Source organism: Taudactylus pleione, unplaced genomic scaffold (assembly GCF_031769625.1).
Source record: "Taudactylus pleione unplaced genomic scaffold, aTauple2 ptg000722l, whole genome shotgun sequence".
NCBI lineage: Eukaryota > Metazoa > Chordata > Amphibia > Anura > Myobatrachidae > Taudactylus > Taudactylus pleione.
In genome coordinates, this window is record NW_028285124.1 from 1,594,035 (window position 1) to 1,607,264 (window position 13,230).

Here is a 13,230-nt window from a genome sequence, read left to right on the forward strand (position 1 = left end):
CTGTGGCTGATGTTACTGATGTATACACAGGACTGTGAGGTATTACAGATGTTAGAAAGCAGTAGTGGGCATCTCTATGCTGGCTGTGCTGTGGCTGATGTTACAGATGTATACACAGGACTGTGAGGTATTACAGATGTGAGATAGCAGTAGTGGGGGTCTCTATGCTGCCTGTGCTGTGACTGATGTTACAGATGTATACATAGGACTGTGAGGTGTTACAGATTTGAGAAAGCAGTAGTGGGTGTCTCTATGCTGCCTGTGCTGTGGCTGATATTACTGATGTATACACAGGACTGTGAGGTATTACAGATGTGAGATAGCAGTAGTGGGTGTCTCTATGCTGGCTGAGCTGTGGCTGATGTTACTGGTGTATACACAGGACTGTGAGGTATTACAGATGTGAGATAGCAGTAGTGGGTGTCTCTATGCTGGCTGAGCTGTGGCTGATGTTATAGATGTATACACAGGACTGTGAGGTATTACAGATGTGAGATAGCAGTAGTGGGTGTCTCTATGCTGGCTGAGCTGTGCCTGATGTTACAGATGTATACACAGGACTGTGAGGTATTACAGATGTGAGATAGCAGTAGTGGGTGTCTCTATGCTGGCTGAGCTGTGGCTGATGTTACAGATGTATACACAGGACTGTAAGGTATTACAGATGTGAGATAGCAGTAGTGGGTGTCTCTATGCTGGCTGAGCTGTGGCTGATGTTACTGATGTATACACAGGACTGTGAGGTATTATAGATGTGAGATAGCAGTAGTGGGTGTCTCTATGCTGGCTGAGCTGTGGCTGATGTTACAGATGTATACACAGGACTGTGAGGTATTACAGAAGTGAGACAGCAGAGGTGTGTGTTTCTCTATGCTGGCTGAGCTGTGGTTGATGTTACAGATGTATACACAGGACTGTGAGGTATTACGGATGTGAGATGGTAGTAGTGGGTGTCTCTCTGCTGGCTGTGCTGTGGCTGATGTTACTGGTGTATACACAGGACTGTGAGGTATTACAGATGTGAGATAGCAGTAGTGGGTGTCTCTATGCTGGCTGAGTTGTGGCTGATGTTATAGATGTATACACAGGACTGTGAGGTATTACAGATTTGAGATAGCAGTAGTGTGTGTCTATATGCTGGCTGAGCTGTGGTTGATGTTACTGATGTATACACAGGACTGTGAGGTATTACAGATGTGAGAAAGCAGTAGTGGGTGTCTCTATACTTGCTGTGCTGTGGCTGATGTTACTGATGTATACACAGGACTGTGAGGTATTACAGATGTGAGAAAGCAGTAGTGGGCATCTCTATGCAGGCTGTGCTGTGGCTGATGTTACAGATGTATACACAGGACTATGAGGTATTACAGACGTGAGATAGCAGTAGTGGGTGTCTCTATGCTGGCTGAGCTGTGGCTGATGTTACAGATGTATACACAGGACTGTGAGGTATTACAGATGTGAGATAGCAGTAGTGGGCGTCTCTATGCTGGCTGAGCTGTGGCTGATGTTACAGATGTATACACAGGACTGTGAGGTATTACAGATGTGAGATAGCAGTAGTGGGTGTCTCTATGTTGGCTGTGCTGTGGCTGATGTTACAGATGTATACACAGGAATGTGAGGTATTACAGATGTGAGATAGCAGTAGTGGGCGTCTCTATGCTGGATGAGCTGTGGCTGATGTTACAGATGTATACACAGGACTGTGAGGTATTATGGATGTGAGAAAGCAGTAGTAGGCGTCTCAATGCTGGATGAGCTGTGGCTGATGTTACAGATGTATACACAGGACTGTGAGGTATTACAGATGTGAGATAGCAGTAGTGGGTGTCTCTATGCTGGCTGAGCTGTAGCTGATACAGATGTATACACAGGACTGTGAGGTATTACAGATGTGAGATAGCAGTAGTGGGTGTCTCTATGCTGGCTGAGCTGTGGCTGATGTTACAGATGTATACACAGGACTGTGAGGTATTATGGATGTGAGATAGCAGTAGTGGGCGTCTCTATGCTGGATGAGCTGTGGCTGATGTTACAGATGTATACACAGGACTGTGAGGTATTACATATGTGAGATAGCAGTAGTGGGCGTCTCTATGCTGGCTGAGCGGTGGCTGATGTTACAGATGTATACACAGGACTGTGAGGTATTACAGATGTGATATAGCAGTAGTGGGGTCTCTATGCTGGCTGAGCTGTGGCTGATGTTACTGATGTATACACAGGACTGTGAGGTATTACAGATGTGAGATAGCAGTAGTGGGCGTCTCTATGCTGGCTGTGCTGTGGCTGATGTTACAGATGTATACACAGGACTGTGAGGTATTACAGATGTGAGAAAGCAATGGTGGGCGTCTATGCTGGCTGTGCTGTGTCTGATATTACAGATGTATACACAGGACTGTGAGGTATTACAGATGTGAGATAGCAGTAGTGGGTGTCTCTATGCTGGCTGAGCTGTGGCTGATGTTACTGATGTATACACAGGACTGTGAGGTATTACGGATGTGAGATAGCAGTAGTGGTGTCTCTATGCTGGCTGAGCTGTGGCTGATGTTACAGATGTATACACAGGACAGTGAGGTATTACAGAGGTGAGATAGCAGTAGTGGGTGTCTCTATGCTGGCTGAGCTGTGGCTGATGTTATAGATGTATACATAGGACTGTGAGGAATTACAGATGTGAGATAGCAGTAGTGGGTGTCTCTATGCTGGCTGAGCTGTGGATGATGTTACAGATGTATACACAGGACTATGAGGTATTACAGATATGAGATAGCAGTAGTGGGTGTCTCTATGCTCTCTGAGCTGTGGCTGATGTTACAGATGTATACACAGGACTGTGAGGTATTACAGATGTGAGATAGCAGTAGTGGGTGTCTCTATGCTGGCTGTGCTGTGGCTGATGTTACAGATGTATACACAGGAATGTGAGGTATTACAGATGTGAGATAGCAGTAGTGGGTGTCTCTATGCTGGATGAGCTGTGGCTGATGTTACAGATGTATACACAGAACTGTGAGGTATTATGGATGTGAGAAAGCAGTAGTGGGCGTCTCAATGCTGGATGAGCTGTGGCTGATGTTACAGATGTATACACAGGACTGTGAGGTATTACAGATGTGAGATAGCAGTAGTGGGTGTCTCTATGCTGGCTGAGCTGTGGCTGATGTTACAGATGTATACACAGGACTGAGAGGTATTTCAGATGTGAGAAAGCAGCAGTGGGTGTCTCTATGCTGGCTGAGCTGTGGCTGATGTTACAGATGTATTCATAGGACTGTGAGGTATTACAGATGTGAGATAGCAGTAGTGTGTGTCACTATGCTGGCTGTGCTGTGGCTGATGTTACAGATGTATACACAGGACTGTGAGGTATTACAGATGTGAGATAGTAGTAGTGGGTGTCTCTATGCTGGCTGAGCTGTGGCTGATGTTACAGATGTATACATAGGACTGTGAGGTATTACAGATGTGAGATAGCAGTAGTGGGGGTCTCTATGCTGCCTGTGCTGTGACTGATGTTACAGATGTATACATAGGACTGTGAGGTGTTACAGATGTGAGAAAGCAGTAGTGGGTGTCTCTATGCTGCCTGTGCTGTGGCTGATATTACTGATGTATACACAGGACTGTGAGGTATTACAGATGTGAGATAGCAGTAGTGGGTGTCTCTATGCTGGCTGAGCTGTGGCTGATGTTACTGGTGTATACACAGGACTGTGAGGTATTACAGATGTGAGATAGCAGTAGTGGGTGTCTCTATGCTGGCTGAGCTGTGGCTGATGTTATAGATGTATACACAGGACTGTGAGGTATTACAGATGTGAGATAGCAGTAGTGGGTGTCTCTATGCTGGCTGAGCTGTGCCTGATGTTACAGATGTATACACAGGACTGTGAGGTATTACAGATGTGAGATAGCAGTAGTGGGTGTCTCTATGCTGGCTGAGCTGTGGCTGATGTTACAGATGTATACACAGGACTGTAAGGTATTACAGATGTGAGATAGCAGTAGTGGGTGTCTCTATGCTGGCTGAGCTGTGCCTGATGTTACAGATGTATACACAGGACTGTGAGGTATTACAGATGTGAGATAGCAGTAGTGGGTGTCTCTATGCTGGCTGAGCTGTGGCTGATGTTACTGATGTATACACAGGACTGTGAGGTATTATAGATGTGAGATAGCAGTAGTGGGTGTCTCTATGCTGGCTGAGCTGTGGCTGATGTTACAGATGTATACACAGGACTGTGAGGTATTACAGAAGTGAGACAGCAGAGGTGTGTGTTTCTCTATGCTGGCTGAGCTGTGGTTGATGTTACAGATGTATACACAGGACTGTGAGGTATTACGGATGTGAGATAGTAGTAGTGGGTGTCTCTCTGCTGGCTGTGCTGTGGCTGATGTTACTGGTGTATACACAGGACTGTGAGGTATTACAGATGTGAGATAGCAGTAGTGGGTGTCTCTATGCTGGCTGAGTTGTGGCTGATGTTATAGATGTATACACAGGACTGTGAGGTATTACAGATTTGAGATAGCAGTAGTGTGTGTCTATATGCTGGCTGAGCTGTGGTTGATGTTACTGATGTATACACAGGACTGTGAGGTATTACAGATGTGAGAAAGCAGTAGTGGGTGTCTCTATACTTGCTGTGCTGTGGCTGATGTTACTGATGTATACACAGGACTGTGAGGTATTACAGATGTTAGAAAGCAGTAGTGGGCATCTCTATGCTGGCTGTGCTGTGGCTGATGTTACAGATGTATACACAGGACTGTGAGGTATTACAGATGTGAGATAGCAGTAGTGGGGGTCTCTATGCTGCCTGTGCTGTGACTGATGTTACAGATGTATACATAGGACTGTGAGGTGTTACAGATTTGAGAAAGCAGTAGTGGGTGTCTCTATGCTGCCTGTGCTGTGGCTGATATTACTGATGTATACACAGGACTGTGAGGTATTACAGATGTGAGATAGCAGTAGTGGGTGTCTCTATGCTGGCTGAGCTGTGGCTGATGTTACTGGTGTATACACAGGACTGTGAGGTATTACAGATGTGAGATAGCAGTAGTGGGTGTCTCTATGCTGGCTGAGCTGTGGCTGATGTTATAGATGTATACACAGGACTGTGAGGTATTACAGATGTGAGATAGCAGTAGTGGGTGTCTCTATGCTGGCTGAGCTGTGCCTGATGTTACAGATGTATACACAGGACTGTGAGGTATTACAGATGTGAGATAGCAGTAGTGGGTGTCTCTATGCTGGCTGAGCTGTGGCTGATGTTACAGATGTATACACAGGACTGTAAGGTATTACAGATGTGAGATAGCAGTAGTGGGTGTCTCTATGCTGGCTGAGCTGTGCCTGATGTTACAGATGTATACACAGGACTGTGAGGTATTACAGATGTGAGATAGCAGTAGTGGGTGTCTCTATGCTGGCTGAGCTGTGGCTGATGTTACTGATGTATACACAGGACTGTGAGGTATTATAGATGTGAGATAGCAGTAGTGGGTGTCTCTATGCTGGCTGAGCTGTGGCTGATGTTACAGATGTATACACAGGACTGTGAGGTATTACAGAAGTGAGACAGCAGAGGTGTGTGTTTCTCTATGCTGGCTGAGCTGTGGTTGATGTTACAGATGTATACACAGGACTGTGAGGTATTACGGATGTGAGATGGTAGTAGTGGGTGTCTCTCTGCTGGCTGTGCTGTGGCTGATGTTACTGGTGTATACACAGGACTGTGAGGTATTACAGATGTGAGATAGCAGTAGTGGGTGTCTCTATGCTGGCTGAGTTGTGGCTGATGTTATAGATGTATACACAGGACTGTGAGGTATTACAGATTTGAGATAGCAGTAGTGTGTGTCTATATGCTGGCTGAGCTGTGGTTGATGTTACTGATGTATACACAGGACTGTGAGGTATTACAGATGTGAGAAAGCAGTAGTGGGTGTCTCTATACTTGCTGTGCTGTGGCTGATGTTACTGATGTATACACAGGACTGTGAGGTATTACAGATGTGAGAAAGCAGTAGTGGGCATCTCTATGCTGGCTGTGCTGTGGCTGATGTTACAGATGTATACACAGGACTGAGAGGTATTTCAGATGTGAGAAAGCAGCAGTGGGTGTCTCTATGCTGGCTGAGCTGTGGCTGATGTTACTGGTATATACACAGGACTGTGAGGTATTACAGATGTGAGATAGCAGTAGTGGGTGTCTCTATGCTGGCTGAGCTGTGGCTGATGTTATAGATGTATACACAGGACTGTGAGGTATGAGAGATGTGAGATAGCAGTAGTGGGTATCTCTATGCTGGCTGTGCTGTGGCTGATGTTACAGATGTATACACAGGACTGTGAGGTATTACAGATGTGAGATAGCAGTAGTGGTTGTCTATATGCTGGCTGTGCTGTGGCTGATATTACTGATGTATACACAGGACTGTGAGGTATTACAGATGTGAGATAGCAGTAGTGGGTGTCTCTATGCTGGCTGAGCTGTGGCTGATGTTACAGATGTATACACAGGACTGTGAGGTATTACAGATGTGACATAGCAGTAGTGGGTGTCTCTATGCTGGCTGTGTTGTGGCTGATGTTACAGATGTATACACAGGACTGTGAGGTATTACAGATTTGAGATAGCAGTAGTGGGTATCTCTGAGCTGGCTGTGCTGTGGCTGATATTACTGATGTATACATAGGACTGTGAGGTGTTACAGATGTGAGATAGCAGTAGTGGGTGTCTCAATGCTGGCTGAGCTGTGGCTGATGTTTCAGATGTATACACAGGACTGTGAGGTATTACAGATGTGACATAGCAGTAGTGGGTGTCTCTATGCTGGCTGTGCTGTGGCTGATGTTACAGATGTATACACAGGACTGTGAGGTATTACAGACGTGAGTTAGCAGTAGTGGGTATCTCTATGCTGGCTGTGCTGTGGCTGATATTACTGATGTATACACAGGACTGTGAGGTATTACAGATGTGAGATAGCAGTAGTGGGTGTCTCTATGCTGGCTGAGCTGTGGCTGATGTTACTGATGTATACACAGGACTGTGAGGTATTACGGATGTGAGATAGCAGTAGTGGGTGTCTCTATGCTGGCTGAGCTGTGGCTGATGTTACAGATGTATACACAGGACTGTGAGGTATTACGGATGTGAGATAGCATTAGTGGGTGTCTCTATGCTGGCTGTGCTGTGGCTGATGTTACAGATGTATACACAGGACTGTGAGGTATTACAGATGTGAGATAGCAGTAGTGGGCATCTCTACGCTGGCTGAGCTGTGGCTGATGTTACAGATGTATACACAGGACTGTGAGGTATTACAGATGTGATATAGCAGTAGTGTGTGTCCCTATGCTGGCTGAGCTGTGGCTGATGTTACAGATGTATACACAGGACTGTGAGGTATTACGGATGTGAGATAGTAGTAGTGGGTGTCTCTCTGCTGGCTGTGCTGTGGCTGATGTTACTGGTGTATACACAGGACTGTGAGGTATTACAGATGTGAGATAGCAGTAGTGGGTGTCTCTATGCTGGCTGAGTTGTGGCTGATGTTATAGATGTATACACAGGACTGTGAGGTATTACAGATTTGAGATAGCAGTAGTGGGTGTCTATATGCTGGCTGAGCTGTGGTTGATGTTACTGATGTATACACAGGACTGTGAGGTATTACAGATGTGAAAAAACAGTAGTGGGTGTCTCTATGCTTGCTGTGCTGTGGCTGATGTTACTGATGTATACACAGGACTGTGAGGTATTACAGATGTGAGAAAGCAGTAGTGGGCGTCTCTATGCTGGCTGTGCTGTGGCTGATGTTACAGATGTATACACAGGACTATGAGGTATTACAGACGTGAGATAGCACTATTGGTGTCTCTATGCTGGCTGAGCTGTGGCTGATGTTACGGATGTATACGCAGGACTGTGAGGTATTACAGATGTGAGATAGCAGTAGTGGGCGTCTCTATGCTGGCTGAGCTGTGGCTGATGTTACAGATGTATACACAGGACAGTGAGGTATTACAGAGGTGAGATAGCAGTAGTGGGTGTCTCTATGCTGGCTGAGCTGTGGCTGATGTTATAGATGTATACATAGGACTGTGAGGAATTACAGATGTGAGATAGCAGTAGTGGGTGTCTCTATGCTAGCTGAGCTGTGGATGATGTTACAGATGTATACACAGGACTATGAGGTATTACAGATATGAGATAGCAGTAGTGGGTGTCTCTATGCTCTCTGTGCTGTGGCTGATGTTACAGATGTATACACAGGAATGTGAGGTATTACAGATGTGAGATAGCAGTAGTGGGCGTCTCTATGCTGGATGAGCTGTGGCTGATGTTACAGATGTATACACAGGACTGTGAGGTATTATGGATGTGAGAAAGCAGTAGTGGGCGTCTCAATGCTGGATGAGCTGTGGCTGATGTTACAGATGTATACACAGGACTGTGAGGTATTACAGATGTGAGATAGCAGTAGTGGGTGTCTCTATGCTGGCTGAGCTGTGGCTGATGTTACAGATGTATACACAGGACTGAGAGGTATTTCAGATGTGAGAAAGCAGCAGTGGGTGTCTCTATGCTGGCTGAGCTGTGGCTGATGTTACAGATGTATACATAGGACTGTGAGGTATTACAGATGTGAGATAGCAGTAGTGTGTGTCACTATGCTGGCTGTGCTGTGGCTGATGTTACAGATGTATACACAGGACTGTGAGGTATTACAGATGTGAGATAGTAGTAGTGGGTGTCTCTATGCTGGCTGAGCTGTGGCTGATGTTACAGATGTATACATAGGACTGTGAGGTATTACAGATGTGAGATAGCAGTAGTCGGGGTCTCTATGCTGCCTGTGCTGTGACTGATGTTACAGATGTATACATAGGACTGTGAGGTTTTACAGATGTGAGAAAGCAGTAGTGGGTGTCTCTATGCTGCCTGTGCTGTGGCTGATATTACTGATGTATACACAGGACTGTGAGGTATTACAGATGTGAGATAGCAGTAGTGGGTGTCTCTATGCTGGCTGAGCTGTGGCTGATGTTACTGGTGTATACACAGGACTGTGAGGTATTACAGATGTGAGATAGCAGTAGTGGGTGTCTCTATGCTGGCTGAGCTGTGCCTGATGTTACAGATGTATACACAGGACTGTGAGGTATTACAGATGTGAGATAGCAGTAGTGGGTGTCTCTATGCTGGCTGAGCTGTGGCTGATGTTACAGATGTATACACAGGACTGTAAGGTATTACAGATGTGAGATAGCAGTAGTGGGTGTCTCTATGCTGGCTGAGCTGTGCCTGATGATACAGATGTATACACAGGACTGTGAGGTATTACAGATGTGAGATAGCAGTAGTGGGTGTCTCTATGTTGGCTGTGCTGTGGCTGATGTTACAGATGTATACACAGGAATGTGAGGTATTACAGATGTGAGATAGCAGTAGTGGGCGTCTCTATGCTGGATGAGCTGTGGCTGATGTTACAGATGTATACACAGGACTGTGAGGTATTATGGATGTGAGAAAGCAGTAGTAGGCGTCTCAATGCTGGATGAGCTGTGGCTGATGTTACAGATGTATACACAGGACTGTGAGGTATTACAGATGTGAGATAGCAGTAGTGGGTGTCTCTATGCTGGCTGAGCTGTGGCTGATGTTACAGATGTATACACAGGACTGAGAGGTATTTCAGATGTGAGAAAGCAGCAGTGGGTGTCTCTATGCTGGCTGAGCTGTGGCTGATGTTACTGGTATATACACAGGACTGTGAGGTATTACAGATGTGAGATAGCAGTAGTGGGTGTCTCTATGCTGGCTGAGCTGTGGCTGATGTTATAGATGTATACACAGGACTGTGAGGTATAACAGATGTGAGATAGCAGTAGTGGGTGTCTCTATGCTGGCTGAGCTGTGGCTGATGTTACAGATGTATACACAGGACTGTGAGGTATTACAGATGTGAGATAGTAGTAGTGGGCGTCTCTATGCTGGCTGAGCTGTGGCTGATACAGATGTATACACAGGACTGTGAGGTATGAGAGATGTGAGATAGCAGTAGTGGGTATCTCTATGCTGGCTGTGCTGTGGCTGATGTTACAGATGTATACACAGGACTGTGAGGTATTACAGATGTGAGATAGCAGTAGTGGTTGTCTATATGCTGGCTGTGCTGTGGCTGATATTACTGATGTATACACAGGACTGTGAGGTATTACAGATGTGAGATAGCAGTAGTGGGTGTCTCTATGCTGGCTGAGCTGTGGCTGATGTTACAGATGTATACACAGGACTGTGAGGTATTACAGATGTGACATAGCAGTAGTGGGTGTCTCTATGCTGGCTGTGTTGTGGCTGATGTTACAGATGTATACACAGGACTGTGAGGTATTACAGATTTGAGATAGCAGTAGTGGGTATCTCTGAGCTGGCTGTGCTGTGGCTGATATTACTGATGTATACATAGGACTGTGAGGTGTTACAGATGTGAGATAGCAGTAGTGGGTGTCTCTATGCTGGCTGAGCTGTGGCTGATGTTTCAGATGTATACACAGGACTGTGAGGTATTACAGATGTGACATAGCAGTAGTGGGTGTCTCTATGCTGGCTGTGCTGTGGCTGATGTTACAGATGTATACACAGGACTGTGAGGTATTACAGACGTGAGTTAGCAGTAGTGGGTATCTCTATGCTGGCTGTGCTGTGGCTGATATTACTGATGTATACACAGGACTGTGAGGTATTACAGATGTGAGATAGCAGTAGTGGGTGTCTCTATGCTGGCTGAGCTGTGGCTGATGTTACTGATGTATACACAGGACTGTGAGGTATTACGGATGTGAGATAGCAGTAGTGGGTGTCTCTATGCTGGCTGAGCTGTGGCTGATGTTACAGATGTATACACAGGACTGTGAGGTATTACGGATGTGAGATAGCATTAGTGGGTGTCTCTATGCTGGCTGTGCTGTGGCTGATGTTACAGATGTATACACAGGACTGTGAGGTATTACAGATGTGAGATAGCAGTAGTGGGCATCTCTACGCTGGCTGAGCTGTGGCTGATGTTACAGATGTATACACAGGACTGTGAGGTATTACAGATGTGATATAGCAGTAGTGTGTGTCCCTATGCTGGCTGAGCTGTGGCTGATGTTACAGATGTATACACAGGACTGTGAGGTATTACGGATGTGAGATAGTAGTAGTGGGTGTCTCTCTGCTGGCTGTGCTGTGGCTGATGTTACTGGTGTATACACAGGACTGTGAGGTATTACAGATGTGAGATAGCAGTAGTGGGTGTCTCTATGCTGGCTGAGTTGTGGCTGATGTTATAGATGTATACACAGGACTGTGAGGTATTACAGATTTGAAATAGCAGTAGTGGGTGTCTATATGCTGGCTGAGCTGTGGTTGATGTTACTGATGTATACACAGGACTGTGAGGTATTACAGATGTGAAAAAACAGTAGTGGGTGTCTCTATGCTTGCTGTGCTGTGGCTGATGTTACTGATGTATACACAGGACTGTGAGGTATTACAGATGTGAGAAAGCAGTAGTGGGCGTCTCTATGCTGGCTGTGCTGTGGCTGATGTTACAGATGTATACACAGGACTATGAGGTATTACAGACGTGAGATAGCACTATTGGTGTCTCTATGCTGGCTGAGCTGTGGCTGATGTTACGGATGTATACGCAGGACTGTGAGGTATTACAGATGTGAGATAGCAGTAGTGGGCGTCTCTATGCTGGCTGAGCTGTGGCTGATGTTACAGATGTATACACAGGACAGTGAGGTATTACAGAGGTGAGATAGCAGTAGTGGGTGTCTCTATGCTGGCTGAGCTGTGGCTGATGTTATAGATGTATACATAGGACTGTGAGGAATTACAGATGTGAGATAGCAGTAGTGGGTGTCTCTATGCTAGCTGAGCTGTGGATGATGTTACAGATGTATACACAGGACTATGAGGTATTACAGATATGAGATAGCAGTAGTGGGTGTCTCTATGCTCTCTGTGCTGTGGCTGATGTTACAGATGTATACACAGGAATGTGAGGTATTACAGATGTGAGATAGCAGTAGTGGGCGTCTCTATGCTGGATGAGCTGTGGCTGATGTTACAGATGTATACACAGGACTGTGAGGTATTATGGATGTGAGAAAGCAGTAGTGGGCGTCTCAATGCTGGATGAGCTGTGGCTGATGTTACAGATGTATACACAGGACTGTGAGGTATTACAGATGTGAGATAGCAGTAGTGGGTGTCTCTATGCTGGCTGAGCTGTGGCTGATGTTACAGATGTATACACAGGACTGAGAGGTATTTCAGATGTGAGAAAGCAGCAGTGGGTGTCTCTATGCTGGCTGAGCTGTGGCTGATGTTACAGATGTATACATAGGACTGTGAGGTATTACAGATGTGAGATAGCAGTAGTGTGTGTCACTATGCTGGCTGTGCTGTGGCTGATGTTACAGATGTATACACAGGACTGTGAGGTATTACAGATGTGAGATAGTAGTAGTGGGTGTCTCTATGCTGGCTGAGCTGTGGCTGATGTTACAGATGTATACATAGGACTGTGAGGTATTACAGATGTGAGATAGCAGTAGTCGGGGTCTCTATGCTGCCTGTGCTGTGACTGATGTTACAGATGTATACATAGGACTGTGAGGTTTTACAGATGTGAGAAAGCAGTAGTGGGTGTCTCTATGCTGCCTGTGCTGTGGCTGATATTACTGATGTATACACAGGACTGTGAGGTATTACAGATGTGAGATAGCAGTAGTGGGTGTCTCTATGCTGGCTGAGCTGTGGCTGATGTTACTGGTGTATACACAGGACTGTGAGGTATTACAGATGTGAGATAGCAGTAGTGGGTGTCTCTATGCTGGCTGAGCTGTGCCTGATGTTACAGATGTATACACAGGACTGTGAGGTATTACAGATGTGAGATAGCAGTAGTGGGTGTCTCTATGCTGGCTGAGCTGTGGCTGATGTTACAGATGTATACACAGGACTGTAAGGTATTACAGATGTGAGATAGCAGTAGTGGGTGTCTCTATGCTGGCTGAGCTGTGCCTGATGTTACAGATGTATACACAGGACTGTGAGGTATTACAGATGTGAGATAGCAGTAGTGGGTGTCTCTATGCTGGCTGAGCTGTGGCTGATGTTACTGATGTATACACAGGACTGT